The sequence below is a fragment of the Panthera tigris genome, chromosome A2 (genome assembly GCF_018350195.1).
Source record: "Panthera tigris isolate Pti1 chromosome A2, P.tigris_Pti1_mat1.1, whole genome shotgun sequence".
NCBI lineage: Eukaryota > Metazoa > Chordata > Mammalia > Carnivora > Felidae > Panthera > Panthera tigris.
Window position 1 is genome coordinate 53,259,188 of NC_056661.1, and position 27,492 is coordinate 53,286,679.

The window sequence follows — 27,492 nt, forward strand, 5'->3', positions numbered from 1 at the left end:
CTTTTTTTTACAAGAAGCTTATATGGCTTCTGCAATGTTTAAAATAATTAGAAAGAGGGGCACCTGGGTGTCTCAGTCAGTTAAGCATTTAACTTCAGCTCAGGTCATGATCTCATGGTTTGTGAAATTGAGACCTGTGTCTGGCTCTCTGCTGTCAGCGCAGAGCACTTTTGGGGTCTTCTGTCCCCCTTTCTCTTGGCCTCTCCTCCACTTGCTATCTCCCTCTCTCTCTCTCTCTCAAAAATAAATAAACATTTAAAAAAATAAGTAGAAAGAAAAGGAAAAAAGTCATTATTTACATAAAAAGTCAAGGCTGAGATTTATTTTTCTTTTCGATTTTGTTTTTGTTTTTCCATTTAGACATAAATATCTTTTCATCCTGTGGTTGGGTTGACTTTGCCCATATATTATAATTGTTACTGATCTTATGGTTTGTAAATGTTTGTTTTATCTGTTTCATATGACATTACATGCTTTAAGCATGCAATATGATAGATTAAAAATATGTTTTCGAAAGTAGTGGAGGATTAGATTGGATTACTGAAGTTTTGGGGCGCCTGGGTGGCTCAGTCGGTTAAGCGTCCGACTTCAGCTCAGGTCACAATCTCGCGGTCCGTGAGTTCGAGCCCCGCGTCGGGCTCTGGGCTGATGGCTCAGAGCCTGGAGCCTGCTTCCGATTCTGTGTCTCCCTCTCTCTCTGCCCCTCCCCCGTTCATGTTCTGTCTCTCTCTGTCTCAAAAATAAATAAAATTTAAAAAAAAAAAAACGTTAAAAAAAAAGAATTACTGAAGTTTTACTGAAAGAATAATTGGATAGTTACAGGAGATTTAAAACAGAAAAATACTTTGATGAGGAAAAAATATCCACATATCCATGTTACAGGGCTAGGAAAAGATGCTGCCAATATAAATGTCAATAAAGTATTACTTTTTAGTAGAGCATACTCATCCCCTTAACTCCCTCCCCAATCTCCTCCCAAGAGTGTACAAAAGTTTCTAAGCATAAACAGTTAACCTTTCTAAACATATACAGTTGACCCTTGAACTGTGCACACAGATTTTTCTTTGATAATACAGTATAGTCACTGTAAATATATGTTCTCTTCCTTATGATTTTCTTTTTTTAAGTTTATTTATTTTGAGAGAGAGAGAGAGCACACCCACAAGTGAGTGGGGGAGGGGCAGAGAGAGAGAGAGAGAGAGAGAGAGGGAAACAGAATCCAAAGCAGGCTCCAGGCTCTGCTTTGTCAGCGAGAGCCCAACTCGGGGCTTGATCCCATGAATCAGGAGATGATGACCTGAGTCAAAGTCGGATGCTTAACCGACTGAGACACCCAGGTGCCCTTTCCTTATGATTTTCTTTTCTCTAGATTATTTTATTATAAGAATACAGTGTACAATACATCAAACATACAAAATATGTGTTCATTGACTGTTTATGTTACCAGTAAGGCTTCAGGTCGACAGTAAGCTATTAGTGGGGGGTCACTGTTATAAGCAGATTTTCAACTGCACAGGGAGCCCCTAACACTCATATTGTTAAAAGGTCAACTGTAAATGCAATTCATGACCAACCTACCAGTTACTCAAACATTTAAAATGCATTTGTTTGAAATGCAAAACAGAAGGAAAGTCTACCCTGTGCCAGACTGTCACCTCCAGAAAGGTGTCACCCCCAAATGTCGTGTCTTAGATGTATTAAAAATGTTCCTTTAGGTGTCAGGAGCTTAAGAAATAGGCATGTAGGTGCTGGAAAACCTCTTATGTAAAAGGGGATAAGGGAAATAATATTACTGAAAAATCACAGTGGGAAGAGAATATCTGAAATAATAAGGAAGCACAGAGTGGAGTTCCAGGCTCAAACTTCCAGGTCAGTCCTAAAGCTCTGTTCAAAACAAAAGTTGTGTATCAATAGTAGCTGTTCAGTGTATCAAAAGCAAAGTTGCCACATGAGTTCAAAAGTTCAAAACAAAATTATGTTCACAAAACCAGAAAGGCAGGTGGCTGCCTGAGACAAACTCACATCAGTAGCCGGAGCCTGGGGATTTACATATTAACCAATTTTGTGGGCATAAATTACGAAAATACAACTTCTAAAGGTGATTGAATCTATGACATTACTACTGGTACAATAACAAAGATTTTTGTTGGGCACCTACCACTTGTCGAGTTAGGCATAATATGAGCTAGGGCTACAACAGTGAATAAATAATTCCTGCCTCAGGGGAAAATCTGTGTCTTACTCTTAGTTTTGCTGTGAATCTAAAGCTGCTCTAAAATAATAAAGTCTTAAAAAAAAAATCCCTGTCTTTATGGAGTTCACATTCTAGTACAGGGAGACAAACAATAAACACAAGTTTAAAAACATAATTTCGGTTGGTATGAAGAAAAATAAAACCGTTAAGAGAATAAAGAATCGCAATGATGAAAAGATCCTTGAGGAGGTGACATTTGCATTATTTGCTTACTACTGGTCATGGTTTTGCAAATTAAACAGCCAGCAGCCAATCATTCAACAGACATCTCTAGCCCACTTACTTAATTTCAGGCATTCAGTCCAGTAGGTCCTTGGCATAAAAAAATAAAAAATCAATAAACCATGGCTTCTGTGTCAAGGCAATTAAATCTTAGTAGGAGAAGAGAGACACTTCACCAACCAAAATATAATAAGTATTGGACCAGAAGACTGAACTATGTGCATAGGAACAAGCAGACGCACAGAGGAGCATAATTACTCCCAGTAAGGTCTTCCACAAGGGAAGATTAAGGTCTTTGCAGTGCCTAACCTTTAGTACACAATTCTCATTTGTACACTCACACAAGGGGTAGAGGAACGCAAAGAGGGCTACCAGTGGCTCAACATGACCACCCAGGACTCTGCCAACCCAGGCCCCACCCAGATACCCCAAAGCTTAGGGAACCAACATCTGCTGAAATCTGTTCTTGGCATAGGTACACAAGGGTTGCTTTGCTTTTGTTTTTTCTTTTGATTGTTGCTGTTGTTGTTGTTGTTGTTGTTGTTGTTAGCAACTGAAACTACCATAACTGCCTTTCCCCATGTCCAAGTTACTTGCCCATTTCTCAGCCTGAACATATTTATGTCCTTGGGAACTCTGGAACTTGTAGCATGCAGACAATGGTCCTCTCAGCAATAAACTCATTTTATAACTCACCGGTAATAGAGCTGAAATAATTTCCATAAAGAAACTTTTCTGATAAGTCCTAAATCTCCCAGAGTATAATAATTTTAGCCAGGTTTTTTTTAAGTTTATTTATTTAAAAAAAAATTTAAAGTTTATTTATTTGAGAGAGAGAGAGAGAGAGACTGTGCGTGTGTGTGTGTGTGTGTGTGTGTGTGAGCGGGGTAGGGGCACAGAGAGAGAGAGAGAGAGAGAGAGAAAGAATCCCAAGCAGGCTCCATGCTGCCAGTGCAGAGCCTGATGTGGGGCTCAAACTCACAAAACCATGAGATCATGACCTGAGCCAAAACCAAGAGTCAACACTTAACCAACTGAGCCACCCAGGCACCCATATTTATTTATTTATTTTGAGAGAGAGAGAGAGAGAGAGAGAGAGAGAGAGAGAGAGAATGCACACAGAAACAAGCAGGTGTGGGGCAGAAAGAGAGAGGGAGAGAGAGAACCCCAAGCAGGCTCCACACCTAACTCAGAGCCTGACTCCGGATCCTTCTCAAGATCATGACTTGAGCTGAAATCAAGTAACCAACTGACCTACCCAGGTGCCCCTGAACCAACTTTTAAGTAGAATACTTAAGAACATTTTAAAACAGTTTGAAAGTTTTATGATGAAATGTGTTTGGGGGATTTGCTTCAGGATTGTATAAACGAGAGGGAGGTGAGTGAGAGTACAGATGAAACAAGAGTCGCCACAAACTGACACCAGATTATGAGTACAAGGGGGTTCATTTCCTATTCTGTCCACTTCTGTATATGTCTCATGCTTTCCATCATAACAAGTGTTTGCTTTTTTAGCTTTACATGACAAAGCCTACGACCTCTAAAATCACACAGGTGTCATGAGAAACCAATCTCATACAGAAATATGAGGTTCATCGCTATTTCAAAATCTATTCAGGGGCACCTGGGTGGCTCAGTCAGTTAAGTGTCCGACTTCCGCTCAGGTCACGATCTCAATGGTTCGTGAGTTCAAGCCCCGCATTGGGCTCTGTGCTGACAGCTTAGAGCCTGGAGCCTGCTTCAGATTCTGTGTCTCCCTCTCTCTCTCTCTGCTCCTCCCCCACTCACACTCTGTCTCTCAAGAATAAATAAACATTTTTTTAAAAGTCTATTCATTATACTAGTGACTTGTTACATGCAAGAAAGGAAGATACAGTGTTGATGCAGATTGAGGACTAGGATATATATATGTATATATATGAAAAAATACTTCAAAAAGTATTTCACAAAAATGTATTAAAAATACAATTTAGCATCCAAACGGTGCTTTAGTATATTAATGAGTGACTTTCAGAAAGAACATTCTCAGGGGCACCTGGGTGGCTCAGTTATGTGTCCAGCTTCAGATGAGGGCATAATCTCACGGTTTGTGAGTTCGAGCCCAACATTGGGCTCTCTGCTGTCAGCACAGAGCCTGCTTCTGATTCTCTCTGACCCTCTCCCACTCACACTCTCCCTCTCTCTCAAAAGTAAACATTAAAAAAAATTAAACAGTAATAACAAAATTAATCAATCAATTAAAAAAAAGAAAACATTCTCAGTGCTTTCACCCAGTTGCTAAACGACACTTGCTGAGTCCCTACTAGGAGCCTGAATCAGCATTTTCTCAAGTCATCTCATTGATGAGATTATGGGAATATATATTTTCATTTTATAGATGAGGAAACTAACTTCAGGGAGAGTGAGTCCCCGCTCAAGGTCACAATGAGCAGAGATAAAGGTCGGGACTCTTTCCATTCTACCACACTTACTTAATACTCTTGAAAGGAAAAGACTAATGAGAAAGTAGGACGACTCTCCCATTCTGAAAGCTCTGCCATTCCAGGGTGACCAGGAGTTCTCTTCTTCCTAACATCTACTCATTCTGCTTCCTACCTCTTGATATTTAGAGGCCTGTCTGATATGCAAAGTAGGTCAATTTTTAGGGGAAAAGTAGAGAAAATCCAGTGAAGCAGGGCAAAAACTCTTTTTTTTTAATTTTTAATGTTTATTTATTTTTGAGACAGAGAGGGACAGAGCATGAGCAGGGGAGGGACAGAGAGAGAGGGAGACACAGAATCTGAAGCAGGCTTCAGGCTCCGAGCTGTCAGCACAGACTCGATGTAGTTCTCCAATTCACAAACTGCGAGATCATGACCTGAGTCGAAGTTGGATGCCTAACCTACTGAGCTACCCAGACAACCCCAAAAGTTCTCTTTTTTATTCCCTGAAAATCAAAGTGTCTTTGAACCTTTAAAATGTTTCAAACCATTAAAAACTTTAAAATTTAATTAGTCTAACTTAAAACTATTGAAATTACCGAATGGAATTTCCTTGGAATTAAATGTCATCATTAACTTCATAGATGTTTACAAATTATAAAAGAAAATATTTTCAAAAACAAACGAGTCAAAGAAAAACGGAGTTATTTCATTCAGTAGGAAAGAAAACATTACTCTTGAAATGGCTTTAAAATTATTTCTTTCAATTCTTCCAAATTATCTTTTTTAAAAAATGTTTTTAATGTTTGTTTATTTTTGAGAGAGAGACAGAGAGACAGAGCATAAGTGTGGGAGGGGTGAGAGAGAGACAGACACAGAATCCAGAGCAGGCTCCAGGCTCTGAGTTGTCAGCACAGAGCCTGATGTGGGGCTCAAACTCATGGACCGTGAACATGACCTGAGCCGAAGTCAGACGCTTAACCGACTGAGCCACCCAGGCACCCCCTTCCAAATTATCTTTTTAAAAAAAATCTCTAAGTTTGGATACTAAGAAAAAATAAAATACTGATTTAGTTTTATTTTCTTATGTTTTTTGATTTAAATCAAAACATAGCTGTACATATTGTAACCTAATTATTGGTTTATAATCAAGATTAACACTTATATTAAAATGTTCCAGATTTTTTTCTTATTTATAGGCAACCACTCAGAAAAAGAAAGCTGACTTAACACAGAGAAGTATAATGAAAAAGATCAATCAGTTGGAGGTCAGAAGAAATGGGTTACGAGCCTGGCTTTGGTAGTTAAGATCTTGTAACAAATGGGCAAGTCATTTAGTGAAGGGCAAGATAACAGTTGACAGAATTAGGGAGAGGAAGAGAAAAGGAACTTAATCAAATTCAAAGTAAAATTGGGAGGTTGCAGGTAAAATTTTATAAGCTCTAAAAATCATGCGTGGGAACATAATAGAGTCATTCAAAATTGGATGTATTTGTGGAAGTGGGGTGTGTGTGTGTGTGTGTGTGTGTGTGTGTGTGTGTAAGTGTTCAACCTGTCTGGCATGTTGAACTGGTTATAATTTTTTAAATTTTAAATTAAGATCTTCTATATCTCCTGGGAATGTATGGTGTTTAGATGCTGACAAATGGTGTCTCAGATAAAGAGAAGGAGCAAATGTCAGAGCTGTGATTGTACACAGCTGCCATAAAGAAGTGACTCAATTGGATGACTGGAAACACAGCACACTAATTTTCCTAAACCCAAACTGAAAAGTGGTTAAATACCACTATTAATGCCAACACTCTGTTTTGCCAAACCCTTGAAAAATAAAAATTTTGTCATTATTTGATATTTCTCCCTTAAGAAGTAATATAACCGTATTTAAAAATACCTGAATTCTCTTACTAGAACTAGTTTTAATTGGCATAAAATGGGAATCAATTCAGTTGTGGCCAACTCCCACTACTAAATCTATACTTTCTTCCCAATATAATAAACATAGTATGCAATTATGAACCTGGGAACAAAGTTCCCTTAGTCAGAAGAAAAGCAAATATGATTGCAAATCTTGAATGAGGTAAACAGCTAAGCACTAATTGCAAAAAAAATAAAAATAAAAAAATAAGTGCCACAGGACCAAACATCAATGGTTGGAAGGTGTCTTTGTGGTTGGGGAAAAGTGAACCAAGGAATAATCTCTTATGTCTGGAAACGACGTATGGATAGGACTGCGTATGCATGCTGTTATAGGGTGGAGACCATGTGCTATTTATCATTTTATCCCCAGAACTTACCAGAGGGCCTGGCACAAAATAAGCACTCAATGAATGTTTGTGGAATGGAAGAATTCTGCAATTGTAGCTTACACAGTGTTTTTCTAACTTTAAAAAATATGGTCAACAGTAAGAAACACATTTTACACCAATTCCTTTTATACACAAACATACATATACATAACACAAAAGTTATGAAGTGACACTCTTTAATTTAGGGAGTACATTCTGATAGTTTCTGTTCTGTTTTTATTGGACTTTAACAAATATATATTGGTTATGACCCACTGAATTGATTTAATAACCCACCAGTGGATCAAGACCAGTAGTTTAAAAAACAGATTTATACTATTTATATTTACATTGCTTAGCTTCTTACATTTTTAGGCTTCACTAACTATAGGTCACTTTCAAAAATCACAGAACTTTTTTTATCTACACAAATGTTTAGAAAGTATTCAGATCAGCTCTAAAATGTTGCGCCAGTTCTGAGTTTACTGTGTTGGGATTCTCTTTGGTCAGTGTTGTTAATTATGAGAATTTCACCAACCAAAAGCAGATTGGCCCTACCTTACACCATACCCAATTTTTTAAAAATTTTACTTTAGAAAGAGAGAGTGAAAGCAGGGGAGAGGGGCAGAGGGAGGGAGAGAGAGAGAGAGAGAGAGAGAGAGAATCTTAAACAGGCTCAATGCTCAGCACAGAGCCAGACACGAGGCTCGATTCCACATCCCTGAGATCGTGACCTGAGCTGAAATCAAGAGTCAGATGCTCAACTGGCTGAGCCACCCAGGCACCCCACACCATATGCAAAATTTAACTCAAAATAAATCACAGACCTAAATGTAAGAGTTAAACCTATAAAGCTCTTAGAAGAAAATTTAGGAGTAAATTTTTATAGCTCTGGATTAGGCATTGATGTGACGCCAAAAGAAAAGATAGATAAATTGGATTTCATCAAAATTAAAAACTCTTCTGCTTCAAATGATGCCAGGAAGAAAGTAAAAAGACAATTTACTGGATAGAAGGAAATATTTGTTAATTATCTGATAAAGAACAGTCAATAAATCTTATAAATTAACAATAAGTAACCCAATTTAAAAATGAGCAAAGGATTTTAATAGACTTTTCTTCAAGGAGGATACACATATGACCAATAAGCACATGATAAGATGCTTGTGTGACGAGTCATTAAGGAAATGCAAGTCAAAACCACAGTGAGATACCACTTCACATGCATCAGGTTGGCTAAAATAGAAAAGACAATAACAAATGTTGTCAAGGATGTGGAGAAATTGGAACCTCCATACATGGTTGACAGGAATGTAAAATGGAAACAGGCTGGCAGTACCTTAAAAAGTTAAACATAGAAATACCATATGATCCAGCAATTCTGCTCCTAGATACATACCCAAGAGAAATGAAAAAAATATGTCCATACAAAACCTTGATGTGAATGTTCATAGCAGCATTATTCCTAATGGTCAAAAAGTGGAAACAACCCAAATATTCATTAACCAAGGATGAATAAACAAAATGTGATACATCCAGACAATAGAATATTATTTGACCATAAAAAGAATGAAATATCGATACATGTTACAGCACTAGTGAGCCTCAAAACATTATGCTAAGTTGAAAGAAGCCTGTCACAACAGATCTTCTTGTTTGATTTCATTTATACAATATATCCAAAATAGGTAAATCTGTAGAGACAGAATTGGATTGGTGGTTGTCTATGGTTACCGGGACTGAGTGCTAATGGGGAGGAGGTTTCTTTTGGGGATGATGAAAATGTTTTAAAATTTGGTTATGGCGATGGTGGTATAACTGTCAATAAAGTGAAAAATACTGAATTTATATATTTGAAATGCATGATATTCATGTAAATTCTGTCTCAATAAAGCTGTTTAAAAAAAAAAAGATTGGAACTCTGGAAAGATCAAGAAATAGGAGGGGGCGCCTGGGTGGCTCAGTCGGTTAAGCGTCCGACTTCGGCTCAGGTCATGATCTCATGGTTCCCGAGTTACTTCCCCAAGAATTCTTGGTGTCTTATAGTGGGAAATGCTGTTCTAAAAACCATTGTCTGGACTCTTAATACGCTCAGTGTGTCGGTTGGGCGTCCGACTTCGGCTCAGGTCACGATCTCGCGGTTCGTGAGTTCGAGCCCCGCGTCGGGCTCTGTGCTGACGGCTCAGAGCCTGGAGCCTGTTTCAGATTCTGTGTCTCCCTCTCTCTCTGACCCTCCCCCGTTCATGCTCTGTCTCTCTCTGTCTCAAAAATAAATAAACATTAAAAAAATAAATAAATAGGATGCATGCAGCACTTCTATGCCTGAGTTCAGAATGCTGAGCCGCGACTTACCTAGATTTCAGGCAAAGAAATGGGGTTTTCAAGGGTCAATAAATGTTCTTTGACATCCTATAGAGCTGTGGCACTTCTTGTTGGAGGGCACAAATAGAAGGGCATGGATCCATTGACTTAAGCTCTGAACCTTCTCGGAAGTGATACTCACCCTCACGAAATTTTACTGCAAACTACAAAAAGGAACTTTCCGCACCGAAGGGAGAAGAACTAGGCATCTCCACCAAGTTAAGACGTTAAAGGACCAGAGAGCATTCTGGACAAGGACTTTCTTCATCTTTGCCTCCTCAAGGGGGACCAGGCCTAGAACAGGACGCTCAGTAAATGACATGGGAAGAAGGGACAGAAGGAAAGGCCTCAAGTCCACAAGACCAGAAGCTTTCTTACTGGGCATCTGTTAACCCCTCTGGAGGGGTGGTCGTGGAGAGAGCTGCAGAAGAAGCCGCCCACAGTCTACCTAGTACATTTACAAGGCAGAGTGCCCTAAACTGCTTCTCAAACTTAAGTCCCACGCCCCACGTCCTGCCCCACCCCCACCATGTGTCCCAGGCCCTCAGTGGAGGAAACACCACTGAAGAATTCAAGAAATTATGTTAATGAGTTTAAGAAATGCTTTTAATGATTAAAACCAAAACTCTGTCACTTTAAAGGACTAATGGACACCGGCGTGAAGTACAAATGCAAAAGGGGTGCACTGAAAGCGTGCAGGACCACTGGGCCGTCAGCTAAACGGCCCAACGGTGATCCTCAACACGACTTAACTTCTTTTTTAAGAATGTCATTAAAAATAACAACTTGTAAGAAAGAAGCCTCGCAGACCACAGTGCGAAGGGTGAGACACACCGGCCTGGAGATGGAAGGCGGGCTCCGGAACCCGCACTTCGTGCTCTTCCCAGACGTGGCCCTACGGGTCCCTATCTGAGCTGTGTTCGAACGCCCGCTCTGTAAAATGGGACCATTTCTGAGCCGCCTCCCAGCGGTGGTTGTGAGGAACGAACGAGGCCGAGCCGAGTGGGCGCGCGCCAAGGCAGCCTGCACGGCCAGGGGCCCTACTGTGCGCCGGGCGGCTGGCGCCCCGCGCCGCGTGCTCTCCGCCCCCGCGCCCGCCCCCGCGCCGCGCGGCGCCCGCCCCCGGCCCGGCCCGGCTCGGCCTCGGGCAGGCGGGGCCGACCGCACTCTGAGCCCGAGCCCGCGCCCGCGCCTAAGCCGCCGCCTGGGGCGCTCGGGTCGGCCGCCGGGACGCCGGAGCGGGGTGCCGCCGCAGGTCAGTGTCCGGGTGCGGGGCGGCGCTGGGGGCGGCGGGGCCGCGGGTCGAGGGGGAGTCCGGAGGGCGGGGAAGCGCCGAAGGGTCGGGGCCCGAGGAGGGCCGGGGCTGCGGGGCCGTGGGGCTGAGGGGACCGGGCTGCGGCGTCGAGTCTGAGGGGACGGGAGCGGGCAGGTCCCGGGCGAGGGTCTTGGCGCGCGCGCTGAGAAGTCCGGGCGCAGAAAGAGCCCTCCAGGCGGGGGAGGGCACGGGCTGCACGCGAGACGCCCCACACGGAGCGGCGGCCGCGCACCAGGAGACGCCAGCTGTGCGTCCCGCGCTCCCCGGACAGGCCCCCTCGAGGAAGCGCCTGGGTCGCGCGGTCCGAGAGAACCGGGGACCTCCGAGCCCCTGGCGGAGGTGCGCGGGCGTCCAGGAGGCGCTCGAGGCGAACTTTGGGACCGAAACGCGGGCTCCGATGCGTGTCGGTCCCTCGGCCGTGGAGTCTCCTGCTCAGTCCCCATAGCCCAGGCGGCGGTCACTGTGTGGGGGGCGCGGTGACAGTTGAGCGAGGGGCACCCTTGGGGTCACCCCATCCCGGCGCCCTTGAGCGCTGTGCAGGCCGTGAGCCGAGTGGAGGGGCTGGGATGTTGGCCAGACTCCCTAGGGTCGCAGGGGGATGGAGAATGCGTGCGTCCCCCGCCCCACCCCCGCGTTGGGAAAGGTGGAATTACCCGGTTGGGGGCTCCTACACTTGCCGAGCCTCAGCGCCTGCTCTGTGTACTCTGAGGTTGGGAGAGGCAGGTAACTTAAAAAGCGCTGGTCCCTCAGTGCAGGGGTTGCAAAGTGGGTGTGTAGTTGTGGTACTGTATGCCTTGGTATTTGGGGAGGAGCCTAAGGTAAGGAGGCAGAAACTGGGAGTAACCTATTTGCTGCTTTTATATAAGATCAGTTGTTAGGTAAAGAAGGGGCCTTTACCTCTGCTGGGGATCAGAAGGCTGCATTTCTAAATTCTTCTTGTTAGCTTCCGTTGCTTAGGTGAGTCGCCTCACTCTAATTGCATTTTGCGAAATGTGTTGATGTACCCAGAATTTGCAAGGTGATGTTGGTGACGATTATACTATATAGTGATTATTTGGCTGTGCTGTTGTTTTAACATAAGAATCTAATTCACTTGAGTCTAAGGATAATTCACTATTTTCTTGGGAAGACAGTTTCTATTTTAGAGGAATAAAGTCAAATAATAGTAATCTGCCATGAAGAAGCTGAAGTTTTTCTTCTTTTCCTTTTAAGATTGGGGGATGAAGTGTAAAATTAATTTTGTTTAAATCATCATCTGAAAACAAAACCAAGCAAGATGCTGAACTGAGTTGTTAGGAACCCAATTCCTGGAGAAGTCTCCTTATTTTGAAGTGCATTATTTTAATGTCAACTGTTTTTATCATTCATGAAACAAATTGTAAGCAGAGTTGTTGAGAGAAGAGTGAATAACTTATTCTTTAAAAGGACCCAGGTATCATCTTCTTCCACAAATCTCAGATGTTCTGTGGCAGTCTTCTGTCTATAGCTAAATGATCAATCACTAACTGAGAGCAGAACCAAACGGATGGTGTTAGATGATTTAGGAAACCCTTCTGGTATAGAGACTGACATAGACATTCCCTGGGGCTTCTCTTTTAAAGAAATACTTCACACTCTTATGATTGTTTTGTGGAAGACACTTACCCATGTTACCAGTTAGCGTTAGGAGTGACGTTTCAAGAGAACCTGTTCAAGTTTTAACATAATTTTTGTGTTGTCTGTTGTCAGGTGCACAGATGCATTCTGTGGCTAATACGGTGCCATAGTGATATATGAAAATTTAAAACTAACGTTATGTTAGCCAAAAAATGAAGCTTGTTACAAAACCATCTATTTTGCCTTACTCTGTACTCCACGTGGTTTTTCTCCGTTATTTAAGTTATATATGTTCACTTGCTGATAATTATAACTTAAAGCATCTTAGAATCACCTTGTGACCATTTTAATCTTCTACAACTCATTGAAGGGGAGAAATGTGTTGTTTTCATTTTTAAACCAAAATTCTTTTTCATATTTAAAAGTTTGTTTCTAGTCTTTACAATAACTACTATAAAAGCATGGCATTGATGAATGCCATTTTTTGAATGGCATTGATGAATGTCCATATGGACAAATATATGTCCAAATCTTGGCTAAGATTTTTGGACATTGTTTTTCATTCTTTTAAATTATAAGAATATAATTTTAAAAAGTAAAACATATATGTCTGCCAGCATCGTATTCTTTATTGAACTTAAAATACTTTGATATATTTTTGTGATTGGTGTTTTTAATAATTGAATACACTTTTCTTTCAAGGGACAAATTTCCTTAATATTCATTTCTTCGTATATTTCAGAATTACATTTTAAAAACTATATCAATTTTTAAAATTTGCTATTAATTTCAAAATCCCTATGACATTTAAATTTTATATGGGAGACAAAGCCTGACTTTAGGCGTATGAATTAGAAATGCATTACTGATCACGGCTAATTGCTTTTAGTTAGTAAGTTACAGAACTGTAAACAAATACTTATTTTTCTCTCTTCTGTAATTCTCTGAAAATAAGATGTTTGCCATGAACCTTAATTATTAAGATAATTATGCATGTGAAAGCTGTGTGAAAGGCAATGCTGTGAAAACATACACAAGTATTAATACACTTCATTTAGTTTTCAAATTGTAAAACGGTTGCTAATGACAAGACTTTCATAAAGTAGGGAAAAAATGTTAAAGTAATACTTCACAAATTCTCTTATAAATCCTGGCCCATACTTTTACTTCTTTGATAGGATCGATTGATCGATCGATCGATCTGCTAATGGATAACACAGAAAATGTCATCATTCTGATTTGTGGGTGTCCCACTAAATTCATTGTCGCTTGAACTTGGAAATATATGTCCAAAGGTATAGTAAATGTACTAGAAGAAGTTTTTGGTCTCCTCTGTTTCCACTAAATAAATACCAGTTGTAGAGGATTTTTTAAAAAATCACTAATCAAAAAAACTTGATTTAAGTCACCAATCTGTAAATGTAAACATACGCTCCCCGTTCTTGAAAACAGTTAAACTGAATTTTTAAGTTGCTTTTCTTATTTTTCCTAGCAAATCTTGATATTAGGGTAGATAGTTGAGGCCTAAAAGCAACAAAAAGTGCTTACAGAATCCTTTGAAACTGATCTAATTTGACTCCACCAAAGTACAGTAAGATTTGTGAATAACCATCCTGCAAGCATAGACAGCCCCCATATATTATACATGTCATAACATTCTAGATAAAATTTTTAAGTTGAAGATTATTTGAAATCTTCATGGAGTTTCTCATTTAGTATTTGTATTTTACCACAATACGGAGGTAGATTTTGAGAAGTTATATGGCATATGTTTTAGAACTAAGTTAATAAAAATGTCACGTTTTATTTTTATTTACCTTAATTACTTAAGTTGGCTCTTGGAAGGAAATAGATTCAAATACAATAGACCATATTTTGGAGATAGCTTTTTAGATGTTAAGACAAAAGCTATCACCAATAAGAGTATGTGCTTATTTATTTTTTTGAATGTTTATATACCAAGAAATATTTTTCTTTAACAATCAATACATATTAACATTTTAATACTGAATATTTAACCCAGAACATGAATGTTTACATTTTTCACAGTTTCAGTTATTACAACGGGGCAAGTCACTTGTTCTTTCTCCTATCTGATTACTAAGCAGGCCTGACCCTGCTTTGCTTCTGAGATCAGATGAGCTCCAGCACAAGCAGGGTGGTAATGGCCATTGATCACTTATCCTTTCTAACTCTGCATTTCCTCGTCTATGAAATGGGAAAGTATTGCAGTTATTTTTCTATGCTTTTGTTTTTTGTTTTTTGGGTTTTTTTTTTTTGGTATGATTTTAAGACTTTATCGTAAAACCTGTGTATCTTAAATGATATGACCTTGTCCTGAATTTAACTGAGCAGATATTTTAAAGAGAAACTTCATGGTTATCCACATCATATAGCTAACTCTTCTACAAATGCTAATAATTCACCCTAGTATTAATTTTGAGATCATTGTTAAGAATGAGCTAAAGATAATACTTACCATGTGGTGATCAATTTATAAAATGTTTCTGGAAATATTTCATCACTCTTCAATTTTAAATTTTATTTCCTATTCTTGATGATTTTCAATAAAAAATCAGACAAATAATTTTTTTGTTTTATTACATTATATTTGTGAGTCCTGTGTAGACACAACGTGGATCCTCTTGTGTCAACATTGTGTATCTAATGCCATCTAGGTGCAGATTGTGCTTTTATTTGATAAGTTCTATTCTTTACATATTTTTATGGTATACTCTGTGAGTATTTAACGTATGTTATCCAGGAGCAGGTTTATTGTATAATGAGGCCTGTGAACCTTCAAATCAAAAGACAGGTTTTTATCTCCGACTAAAAGACTAAAAGTGACTTGTACTTGTTGTAAGAATTGGGTCTTTTTCTGACAAGCTATAACCAAAAATTGGCTTTTAGAAGCTTAAAAGTGAGTATGCCTCCTAATAGCCCACCATTTTACTAGTAGGGAGTAATTAGAAAACCATGCATCATCCAAATAATAAATTAAAATATTTTTTAGTGTTTATTTTTGAGAGAGAGTGAGCACACAAGCGGTGGAGGGGCAGAGAGAGAGGAAGCCTCAAGCAGGCTCGAGGCTCTGAGCTGTCAGCACAGAGCCCGATGCAGGGCTTGAACTCACGAACCCTGAAATCATGACCTAAGCCAAAATTGGATGCCCAACCAACTGAGCCACCCAGGCACCCCCAAATAATAAATTTTAAATTCTGCTTATGAATTGTTAAATACATCTTGTTGTGAAGTGTCTCCTCTGCAAGAAAGTAAGAGACTTGATTCCAGGTCTGAAGCCCATTCTGTTCCGGGAATATGGAGCTACAGAGCCCATGTAGGAATATAATTAAAGGGTTAGGGAGACAGAGGGCAAAGAAAGCTTAGGCCTGTGCCTGTAGGTGAGTGTTCCTTTTCCTGTGGCTTCCCCTTCGGGTTGGGGAGGAGGAGCAATATTCACTTCCACTCTCTTCCGTTTGGGCTTTCTCAGAGTCATTGCTGTACCTTCAGCTATTTCAGTGACTAGGCCGTTCTCAACTTGAAGATCTTTTTTGCGACACGGTGCGATGAGTCTCCTTTCCCTACTGTGATTTCTCAGATATAAAGGGAAAATATGAAATGATCAATTCATGCAACACAAATCAATTAAAATTGAAATTTAAAACTTCATGGTCAGGTTTTAAACTAGATCACATAATGGTTTAGTTCAATTTGATTATCTGTTTAGGAGACATTCTACTTCATTGATTTTAGATAATAAATTCATTGCTAGTTTGACTGATTCACTATTTCTTAAAAAACGCTTTCATTTGTGAACTCATCTAGGAGAGTTAACAATGTGGATAAAACTTACTGAAACAGATTTTCTGACCTTCTGGCAAGAGTTCATATTAGCATAAACCTGGGGTGTGAATTCCTTCACAGTTTACCACAGATAAGGAGAAGGGAGATAGGAGGGAGGTAGAAAAATAGGGAAATACCCTGAGTAGGAGTGTAAGAGATCTGTGTATGGTCAACTCCCACAATCAGCAGATTGCAGTTACCGTGCATAGACCTCAAATACAAGGTTGGTTTCTAAGAATTTACCGTGCTCCTCAGTGACATCACAGAATTTTAAAATGTCTCTGGGGGCCCCCGGTGGCTCAGTCAGTTAAGCATCAGACTTCAGCTCAGGTCATGATCTCACTGTTCTCTAGTTAGAGCTCTCATTGGGCTCTGTGCTGACAGCTCAGAGCCTGGAGTCTGCTTTGGATTCTGTGTCTCCCTCTCTCTCTGCCCCTTCCCTGTTACCACTCTGTCTCTTTCTCTCAAAAATAAATAAGCCTTAAAATTAAATATATATATCTTTAAATTCTGAAATTGCCACCTAGCAGTGCTGTTCTCTCTGGCTCTGTAAGTTGCTTCAGGAGGGAATCTGGGAAAGTGACTGGAAAGAGAATATTCTTATCCTGTATGTTTAAGAAATAAATTTTCCTTTATAAGGAAGCCAGTGGGGAAACAGACCTGTCAAACTCTCTGAGTACAATGATGAAGTGCTAGGAAGAACCCCTTAACTTTGACCCCACCCCACTAGCTGGCATTTCACCTCTCAAACTGTATTTGTCATTTGAAAGTTTGAAGTCCACTTTCAAAATGCCAATATTCCTAGCAGGGTTGGTTCTTTAAATCACTGTCAGCAAAAATTTGAGAGCTTAGTTCCTAGTTTCCTTGCTACCTGAAAACAAGGCCTTTAGGGAATAGATAACATGCGTGGGAGTTTGAAAGAGGTGATCTGGAGGAGGAAAAATAAAATTAAGGTGATTCATGTTCCAGTTTCTCCATAAACCAGCCTCTTTGAAACGAATAGGAAAGTAACCATTGGAAATAGCAGTGATCGGAAAGGATATATTTTCTCATACATGCCTTTATTTTTCTCTGAAAAATCAATACAAGTCTTCCTTAAACCATTTTTTCCCCTCAAAGAAAACAAGTTGTTATTCTCCAACATCAACTTTCCTAGGAAATGTAATCAAAATTAAGGTTATGAGTTACGGTAATCAAGTATCTGAATATTATATCTCATTATGTCTTTTTATTTTCACTACGATGTTAGATGAATTATCTAGTGTCTCCATGAGTTAGTTCTTCCAGACTTTTAAAGTAGCTTCTTAATAGATTGAAATGAGGCGAACCTTTCAATCACACTAGAAAATAATGTACTGAAGTATAAATAATACTTAATGCTTTTGCAGATCCACAGATCATACAACTTAATACATGCTTTATTTTTTATTTTTATTTTTTGCCAACAGTAGTTATGGCAAGCCAACACATCTCTGTTAGAGATAGAAGCTTAGTAGCCATGTCAAAAGCAAGTTCATTAATTCTGTGAATCAGCTGACAGTAGTATTTAACAGTTAGGTTTGGGCCACCCTCATGCAAATTGTTTACTTGCCATTCACTTTTTCCAGTGTTGTGGAAGTCTGAATCTAAAGCAGAGAATCCCAAAGTCCTACCTTGCTAAATGTCATTCTTTTCTGTCAGTTGATAATTACCTGTGTAAACAAGTTTTTGATTGCATGTGGAAAAGTGTTTAGATAAATTCTGTCACTTGTTTTATGTAGTGGATACAGTTTGTGAAAGAGAACAAATGTATGAATGGTATATATGTAAATGAAGAAGATACTTTAACAAATTATTTGCACATGTCGGTAAAATCCAGAAGAGTGAAGAAAATACTCAGACATTTGCCAATGTAGGATTACTACATGTTTTCCTAAAGCATTTGGAACTAATTAAAAACATCCTGGCTTTATTTAAAAGCAGTATAATATATTTTTAAGCTTTGTTTTCAGTGAGGTCCAAATTTGTTGGCATATAGGACTAGAGCAGTACAATGTCTACAAAAATATAGATTATCAGTTACTTGAAGTAGGTACTAACTGGGTTTTATTCATCTTCCTAACTCCAGCATATAGCACCATACTTAGTAGGCACTCAATAAATGTTTTAAAAAGAATGAAGAAATCGTCCAAGGCGGTGGTTCTCAAGTGTGGTCCTTGGACCAGCAGCATCGGCATCATCTGGGAACTTGGTAGAAATGCAAATTCTAGGGCCACACCCAAACCTACTGAGTCAGAGAAACTCTGGGGATATGTTTTAACAGACTCTCCAAAAAAATTCTGATAGATACTGTTTTTGGAACCCCCCTTCTCCTGCATCCCATGAGATGGCCTGGACCTACACTGATGAGTGCACTTAGTTTAGATTATTTTTAGTGGGCCTTACCCTTGCTATAGTTAAGTTCATTGCTGCAGTCTCCCCATGATAGACTCTCTTGGGATCATCCTGTAAAATTAACTCCATTGGCTTGGCATTGTATTACTTAAAGAAGCTCAGTGTTGTCAGTAAGCTTGTGTCAAGAGAGACTAGCCGGCTCACTTCATAGTCTGAGTGTTACTGGTTCCTCTTACCTTAGAATGGTCGTCAGGAATCCTGAGTCTCCAAGTTCAAATACTGCAACTTCAGGACTTGGTTTTATAAGCTCACTGGGGATGATTCACCCCCAGAGGTTTCACATTAAACAGACTTACAAGATAATGGATTTGTACGCCTCAATTCCAGTTTAATAATAGTAGAACATCTGTGTACCCTTCCTAGTGATTATTGATGATACTTTTTTTTAATTCTAAAATTTTTGGTTCTGGAATTGAAGAAACTTGTACTTTTATGTATTTCTGATGTCACTATGATTGAGTTCCGGCTGCTTAGAAAGAGACCAGGCAGTGTATCAAACACTGGGATGCTGTACTCATACTTATGGAACATTTCCCGAAGATATGCAGGATATAGGAAAAAAAATATACACAGAGACTTTCATAAAAGCATTGTTATAGGGACCAACACTTAGAAGTAACTTATTCAATAGCAGGGAAACAGTTAAGTAAATTATGGTGTAATCAGTAGGTAGAATGTTACACACTCATCAATGACAATTTAGAAAATGATAACAAATCTGAAAAATATTGAAAGTAGCATAAAATGTATTTGCACTATTGATTACAACCTTATATAAATGTATGTGTATGAAAAAGTCTGGAAGGGAAGGAATATACAAAAATTATGACAGTTATGTTAAATAGTGAGGGTTTTAAAATTGTTTATATTTTTCCCTCTTTTCCAAAGTTTAGCCAGTAATATAAAATTACATCTGTAACTAAAAGGATACATTTATAGCTTTTCTGTTTTTTAGTATGCCTGTAACTCTTATCACTAAAAATCAAGGGAAAGAGCAAATCAAACATTGAGAATCCTCTACCTATTTTATTCCTTGAAAGCCAGTGAAGATAATGGTAAGACACCACATGAATTCTTTTTGGTTATATCCAATTTTATTTCATACTTACTTTTATTCCACATTTTGGTCTCCTCTGTAGTCTTTGCTTGACTAGCCTCTATTTGAAAGGAGAAAAATATCCCATCTCTGTTACAGCCTCTTAATTTTCTCAGCCATACGTAAGATTTGATTTGGTTTATATTTATGTTCCCTATTTGATCTTTAGCATACACTGACAAACAGAGCTTTTATTTTTTATTTATTTTTCAAATTTCTAATGTTTATTTATTTTTGAGAGAGAGGGGGTGGAGAGGGGCAGAGAGAGAGGGAGACACAGAATCTGAAGCAGGCTCCAGGCTCTGAGCTGTCTGCACAGAGCCTGACATGGGGCCTAAACCCATGACCCATGAGATCATGACCTGAGCTGAAGTTGGATGCTCAACCAACTGAGCAACCCAGGTATCCCTAAAAGGTATATTTTTAGTATATTATATATGTAATGTGTATTTAATATAATATATAAATAAACATAGAGCAATATATAATATACATACAAGTATATGTGCATACAACAGGCCAGAGCAATAGCCTTTGAATTAACTCATTTTTCCTTTTTTCTGTTGCATTGTTCTAGAAATCCTAAAGGGAAAATTAAGTGGTTTTGCCTTTGAACCAGATTACAGGTTACATTTTTCTTGTCACTTTCTTTGGAACCTCTTTTGAGTTTATATCAGCTTGATGTCTTTTTTTTTTTTTTAATTTTTTAACGTTTATTTATTTTTGAGACAGAGAGAGACACAGCATGAATGGGGGAGGGTCAGAGAGAGAGGGAGACACAGAATCTGAAACAGGCTCCAGGCTCTAAGCTGTCAGTACAGAGCCCGGCGCGGGGCTAGAGCTCACAGACCGCGAGATCATGACCTGAGCCGAAGTCGGACACTTAACCAACTGACCCACCCAGGCGCCCCAGCTTGATGTCTTTAGAATAACCTTTATCTAAATGAAAACAGTTGTAAAAGCTTTTATAAATTTTGTATCAGGAATATTGAATATTTCTCTCTTCTTTCTGTCTCCCCCGTTTCTGATAATTTAGTCCTTAATACAAGGCAAACTTCAGCTAACAAAATTCAGTTTATAGCACTTAGAGTTTGTTTGTGGTTAACACAGACTTCATGTGATGATACCTCGAAGGACAGATTGACTGAGAAGAAGTTCCTTTTTAACGAAGATTTATTTATTCAACAAATATCTATTGAGCTCCTCCTTTGTGCCAGGAGCTGTTTTAGAGAAGAAGGATAAAGCAATGAACAAGACTAACAATTTCCATCTCTCCTAGGATTTATGATTATTGTCAACTAGATTTAACAAGAACAGTAGTGGGAGAGGTGGTATCTAGAGAAGCCACAGGTTGGCCCATGTCCTGTGAGTAGGCAGCATTGCTAGACCAACATGGAGTCAGACAGCTGTCTTTGAGTTGCGTATGAAGTAGGGGAAAACCTGTGTCCTTGAATATTTTTCCTGGGTCCCTTATTACTATATTATTTTAGTTCATATGTATGTATTATATACTATGAATAATGTATTATTGCATTACTTTCTGTCTTCTCAGTAATAAATTTATTAACAAAGAAGGTAGAATGCACCCTTTGTTAATAGGGTACTACTGTTATTGAAAATCCAAATGACAAGGTGATTATTCACTTTGCAAAAGATTTATTTTAAATGTTCTCACAGTGAATATATATATATATACATATATATATGTATACTTTTAAATTTTTATTTATTTATTTTGAGGGCGAGGAAAAAGTGCTTGTGTGCAAGTGGGGGAGGGGCAGAGAGAGACATAGAATCCCAAGCCGACCTCAAACTGTCAGCGCAGAGCCCCAACACGGGGCTCAAACTCAGAAACCAAACCTGAGATGATGACCTGATAAGTTGAGACGAAATCAAGAGTCAGACACTTAACTAACTGAGCCACCCAGGCACCTCTCACAGTGAAAATATTTAAGGGGTGAATTATACAAGTGAGTTTGTAACCTAATTACTTATGAAAAATTATTTATACTTAATAGAAATGTAAAACAAAGTTCACTGGGACTATCCCATTAAAATATTTTTTAAAATCCCCCCCACCCCCAGGAAATAAAGTTAGCTACTTTTCTTTAATTTTTTTTAAAATGTTTATTCAGTTTTGAGAGACAGAGAGCGTGAGCAGGGATGGGCAGAGAGAGAGGGAGACACAGCATCTGAAGCAGGTTCCAGGTTCTGAGCTGTCAGCACAGAGCCCAAACTCGTGAACAGCAAGATGGTGACCTGACACCAAGTTGGACGCTTAACCGACTGAGCCACCCAGGCACCCCTAGCTACTTTTCTTTAAAAGCCAATAAAGCGGGCACCTGGGTGGCTCAGTCGGTTAAACGTCTGACTTCAGCTCAGGTCATGATCTCGTGGTCTGTGAGTTCAAGCCCCATGTGGGGCTCTGTGCTGACAGCTCAGAGCCTGGAGCCTGTTTCAGATTCTGTGTCTCCCTCTCTCTCTGACCCTCCCCCGTTCATGCTCTGTCTCTCTCTGTCTCAAAAATAGAAATAAACGTTAAAAAAAAAAACCAATAAAGAACTTTTATATATCTAGACTATAATATTTGAGCAAACGGAAACCCAGATACTGTTTGAAATGACTATCCTTTGGTCAGATGATTTATTATAGCTATTTCCAATTGCTATACTCACATATAAATTGTCTGTCATTTTGGTTCTGATGTTACATTGACAGAAAATATCTTATTAACCACTTAAACATAAGTTGTGAACAACATGACACTTTTGGGGAAAAATGATAAGGAAAATACATTTTGAAGGAGCTTATGTGAAGTTAAATAGAATTAATCCATTCATATATAGGCTGCCATGGCAAAATAGAGTGCAATATAGTTCAGATATAATCGAAACTCTCAAATTTTACAGATTTCACTGCAGTTTATTCAGTTCCACAAACTCCACAAACATTTAATGAATGACTGACCACTTGCTTTTCAACACTAGATATCCTTACATAGGAAATAAAATCTGCCCATCTGAAAACATGGCCTTAGAGACAGTGAACTAGTACTTCTTAGTCTGGAGAGCATATCATGCTGGGTAGGTGAACCAGCATCTAGCACCAGGGAGGCATATAACCACAGTACAGTAAAAGCCGAGAAAATCTAAGACATTTTTAGGTTGTGCACATGATTCATGCTGTGTATTTCTCTGTGTCTGCTGGAACAATCTTTAATCCTAGCAAAGTACGATACATACACACGATTAATTTGTCTCCATTAAGCACATTACGTTTTAAAACGTCAGGTGGATGTCCTTTGTCATGCAAGGTATGTAAAATATTTACACTGGCCACCAGCTTTTGAATTCAGGAAATGCAAGCTAATTTTCATCTTAGCTGAAGGAAAACAATTAGAAGCCAGATCTACTCTGAAATGTAATTTAATGCATCCCATATTTTGTATTACACATTTATATTTGCTGATTCTTTGCTGTCATGTCTTACAATTTTTTTTACATATATTTTTTTAAATGTTTGTTTATTTTTAAGAGAGAGAGAGAGATAGAGCACAAGTGAGGGAGAGGCAGAGAGAGACAGGAAGACACAGAGTCTGAAGCAGGCTCTAGGCTCTGAGCTGTCAGCACAAAGCCTGACACAGGGCTCAAGCTCATGAACCATGAGATCATGACCTGAGCCGAAGTCGGACGCTTAACCGACTGAGCCACCCAGGTGCCCCTCTTACAATTTTTATGTATGAATTCTGTGTACCAAGAAAAATTGTTAATTCATAGAGGATAGAAATGAATGTTGTAGTTCTTATTCCTCTTACATATATATGTACTGCATACCTTCCCTAATTCACAGCCTATAGCATAGGGAACTGGGTATATTATCAGTACTTTATAAAAATTCTAAACTTGATTTGATTTCCCTAATTCACAGCCTATGGCACAGGGGACTGGCAATGATAAGTGCTTTATAAATACTTCTAAACTTGATTTGATTTCCCTAATTCACAGCCTGTAGCTTGGGGACTGAGTGCATTAGAAGTACTTTATGAATTCTTCTAAATTTGATTTGATTTCCCTAATTCACAGCCTGTAGCACAGAGAGGCTGGGTACATTCTAAGTACTTTAAAAATATTTTTAAACTCGATCTGATTTTGAGGACAGGTTTTTTCATATCACTTGTATCGGATTCTCAGTGCTAGTCTTCTCTACATATTTAAGGAATTCCCTAAATTACTCTTTATTGTATTTAACATTTTTTGATGATAAATAATGATTTGAAATTAATGCCAGAAGAGAGATCCATTTTACTTGTTGTAAATCGGGCAAAATGGGATATGAAAAGGGGGAAAAATGTTAATTATAGACTTCAGCATTCTGTGTTGGATCTTTTAGTTGTTCTGGTCAGAAAAACAGGTTTTAAATGGCCTAAGGGCCAGAGCACTGTTTTACATTCTTGTTTCGAGGCTTCTAATAGCAACTGTAACAAATTCTATTTAATACTACAGCTGGAGAAAAACTCATAATAATGTACATTAAAATGTCATTAAGACTTCTTACTCATGCATAAAATAAAACAGGATCCTTTTCAAACATTTTGTTAAATATTAGATAAAAGAGTATCAAGTTTGGGCCTATTGATTTGTTTATAGTATATAAAATAATTTAATCACTGTGCTATTTCATATATGAATCACAGGTATTACCGTCATTATTTAACAGTTAATCTCCTTTCACAAGGCAGATATGGGTTTATGAGTGACTTCAAATCAAAATACCAAAGAAATTGATATACATATAAAAGCAAAGCAAATAGAGGAACCTTTTTTTTATATGGCCTTGTGACATCTCTGTACACCCCCTCTTCTCAGCAGGCTTTCCCTCTGTGGATATAGAATGAAGGTAGGAGTCCCTTAGCAAAAGATCAATGCAGGGAATTTGCACTCTCCACCCTTGGGCAGCCTGCCATTATCCTTCTGTAGCCACACCTGTTCACCTCCTACTAGGGCAAAGAAGGGCCCTGATAGAAATACCAAGAGAGAGAAGCAAAATGGCTGGGAGGGTAGAGCCTGATAAAAAGAAAGATGAACTGAAATGAGTTTGAAGCTTTCTCTTGCTGATGATCCAGATTTGTTTCCTTAGTTTTGTTATTCATTTGTGTATGGCTGGAAACTGTGGATGGCACACATGTTCAGGTAGGCTGTAGGCACAAAGGGAGACACCAAAGCTGCTAGAAGGAGGAGTTTATAGTCCACATGAATCAAAATGGGGTGAAATTGAAACATGTAACGAACACTTCAGAGCAGTATATGATTAAGAGCTAAAATAAGTAAGACAGAAAGCAAATGCTACAAAAGTTCAGGAAATGGCACATCGGTGGGGAGTGGAGGGTGTACCCAGAAAAAAACATGTAGATGGGTTAAACAAACTTGAAAAATTCAAAGATTGACAGGGTGACCTTTTGGGGAGAAAACAAAAAAATATATACAGAAAAAGAAACACGGGAATTAAGTATGATTCCTTTAATATGAAATATCCATAAGAGGCAAATCCATAGAGAAAGAAAGCAGATTAGTGGTTGCCAGGGCCTGGGGGAAGGGGGAGTGACTGCTTAATGGGTACAGGATTTCCTTTTGAGGTGATTAAAATGTTTTGGAACTAGATAGAGGTGCTGGTTGCACAGCTTGAAGAATGTGCATAATACCACTGAGTTGTGCACTTTAGAATAGTTAATTTTGTGTTCTGTGAATTTTTCCCCATAAAACAAAGAAAAAAAAAAGTTCAGGGTTTGAGGCAGCCTAAAAGGAGGGGAAAGGAATATCCAGCCTAAGAAAACAAAGCCTAGAATAATGCGTAAGCATGGGTTGGGGGGAACTCTGCAGAGATCAACGCATTTGAAGTGGATGTAGTACGTGTATGTGAGTAGGAGAAATATGGTTGGAGATACAGATTTTAGGTCAGATGAGAAAGGGTCTGGAATGCAGGCAAAGGAGTGTGGGTTTTATCTTATAAGGAGTGGTGAGATTCCAGGTCTTGAGAAAAGGAGTGGGATGATTTAATCAGGAGATTAATTTGGCAGTAGGGTGCAGGGAAAACAGGAGGCTATCGCAACATCTGGACATAAAATGAGCAGGGCCTGTAGGAACAAAGAGGTAGGGAAAATGAGACTGATCTGCTTATAAACCCTTAGTTTCTGAGTTGGTACAAGGTAAGTGCAAATGGAAGCATAAGCATTTAAATTGTCATGACATTCAACCACATAATTTCGCATTTTGTAAAAGTATCCACAAGGATTGGAAAGAAAAGTTCCTTCACCTCAGAGTTGGAGCCCTAAAGGACAACTGGACTGGACTTCGTGACTGAGTCCTGTAGGCAGTCATCAGCCATGTACTCATTTTTATGGCATGTTTACTATGTGTCACACATTGTGCTAGCCACTGAGAGTATAGCAGTAGGCAAGACTTACGGAGCTTCCTGTATCCTAGATAGCCCTTTGTCAAAGGATTTTTAGAAATGAAAAGGAGGCATGCTTCAGCTCAATGTAAGGATTCTAATTACTGCAATTGTCCAATGATGGGAGAAGCGTTGTGAGGAAGTGAATACTATGTCAGTAGAGACATTCATGCAAAATGTCAAGACGTATTGTTTGATAGTACAAATAAACCGGATGACTTATAGGGTGATTCCCTAGCAGTTCCCTAGCCTATAATATTAATTTCATAGAACATATTTCTTTCGCTGTTGACTGCATTGGAACACCAGTGTATACTAAGTATCTAGACATTTTCATCAGAATTTGTAATTATGTTTACCTAAATTTGAATGCACATTCAATTTTAAGCATATCTGTACAGTTAGTTCCACAGTTCTTTTTAAAGAAAGTACTGTTCTAATGGCTTCTCACCCATCATTTAATTCCACCTTTAATATTTGTGGTAAGTTCCTCATCCAAGTGATGTTTATATCTGCAGAAGCAAGTTATCTAAATCACAGTCATGCTGCTGATCTTAAAATCATTTGTTCTCCCTCCTGTGATATATTGCTTGGGTTGAACAAGATCAGCCATGACTACCCATTTTGGGAATGTCTTTGGGATTCCATTTTGATGGGGGTGAAATTTCAAATTACTTTTATTATTCAACTTTTTATTTTTTAATTATTTTTGTTTTTATTTTTTTTTTTAATTTTTTTTTGAGAGAGTGTGAGTGGGGGAGGGACAGAGAGAGAGGGAGACACAGAATCTGAAGCAGGCCATGCCGTCAACACAGAGCCCAACGCAGGGCTCGAACCCGAGTTGTGAGATCTTGACCTGACCGAAGTTGAGCAACCAACTGAGCCACCCAGGCACCTCTTACTTAACTTTTTAAAAATGTTTATTTATTTATTTTGAGAGAGACAGCAAGTGGGGGAGGGGCAGAGAGAGAAGGAGAGAGAGAATCCCAAGCAGGCTCCATGCTGTCCACAAAGAGCCCAAGGCGGAGCTTGATCCTATGAACTGCGAGATCGTGACCTGAGCGGAAATCAAGAGTCAGACACTTAACTGACTGAGCCATCCAGGTACCCCTGCTGTTTAACATTTTGACATAGTTATTATAAGCTTCAAAACTGTAGTGTCAACATTTAGCAGCTGGAATTAATACAGATTAATTGCACTTTGGAGGATCTGTAGGACT

At 39.1% G+C, this 27,492-nt stretch overlaps 1 protein-coding gene across 4 annotated transcripts in view; it reads left to right on the plus strand.

Annotated features, from left to right (window-relative positions):
- Positions 1 to 10,699: 10,699 nt before the first annotated feature.
- Positions 10,700 to 27,492, plus strand: part of PPARG (peroxisome proliferator activated receptor gamma) — a 135,676-nt gene continuing 118,883 nt past the window's right edge. For 2 of the 4 annotated variants that reach the window (XM_042979529.1, XM_042979525.1), the window contains exon 1: positions 10,700 to 10,797. The gene's annotated coding sequence lies outside the window, so the exon portion shown is untranslated. Of the gene's footprint in view, positions 10,798 to 11,331; positions 11,581 to 11,735; positions 11,815 to 27,492 lie in introns of those variants that run through there. The other 2 variants (XM_042979526.1, XM_007075445.3) reach the window with 2 other exon arrangements.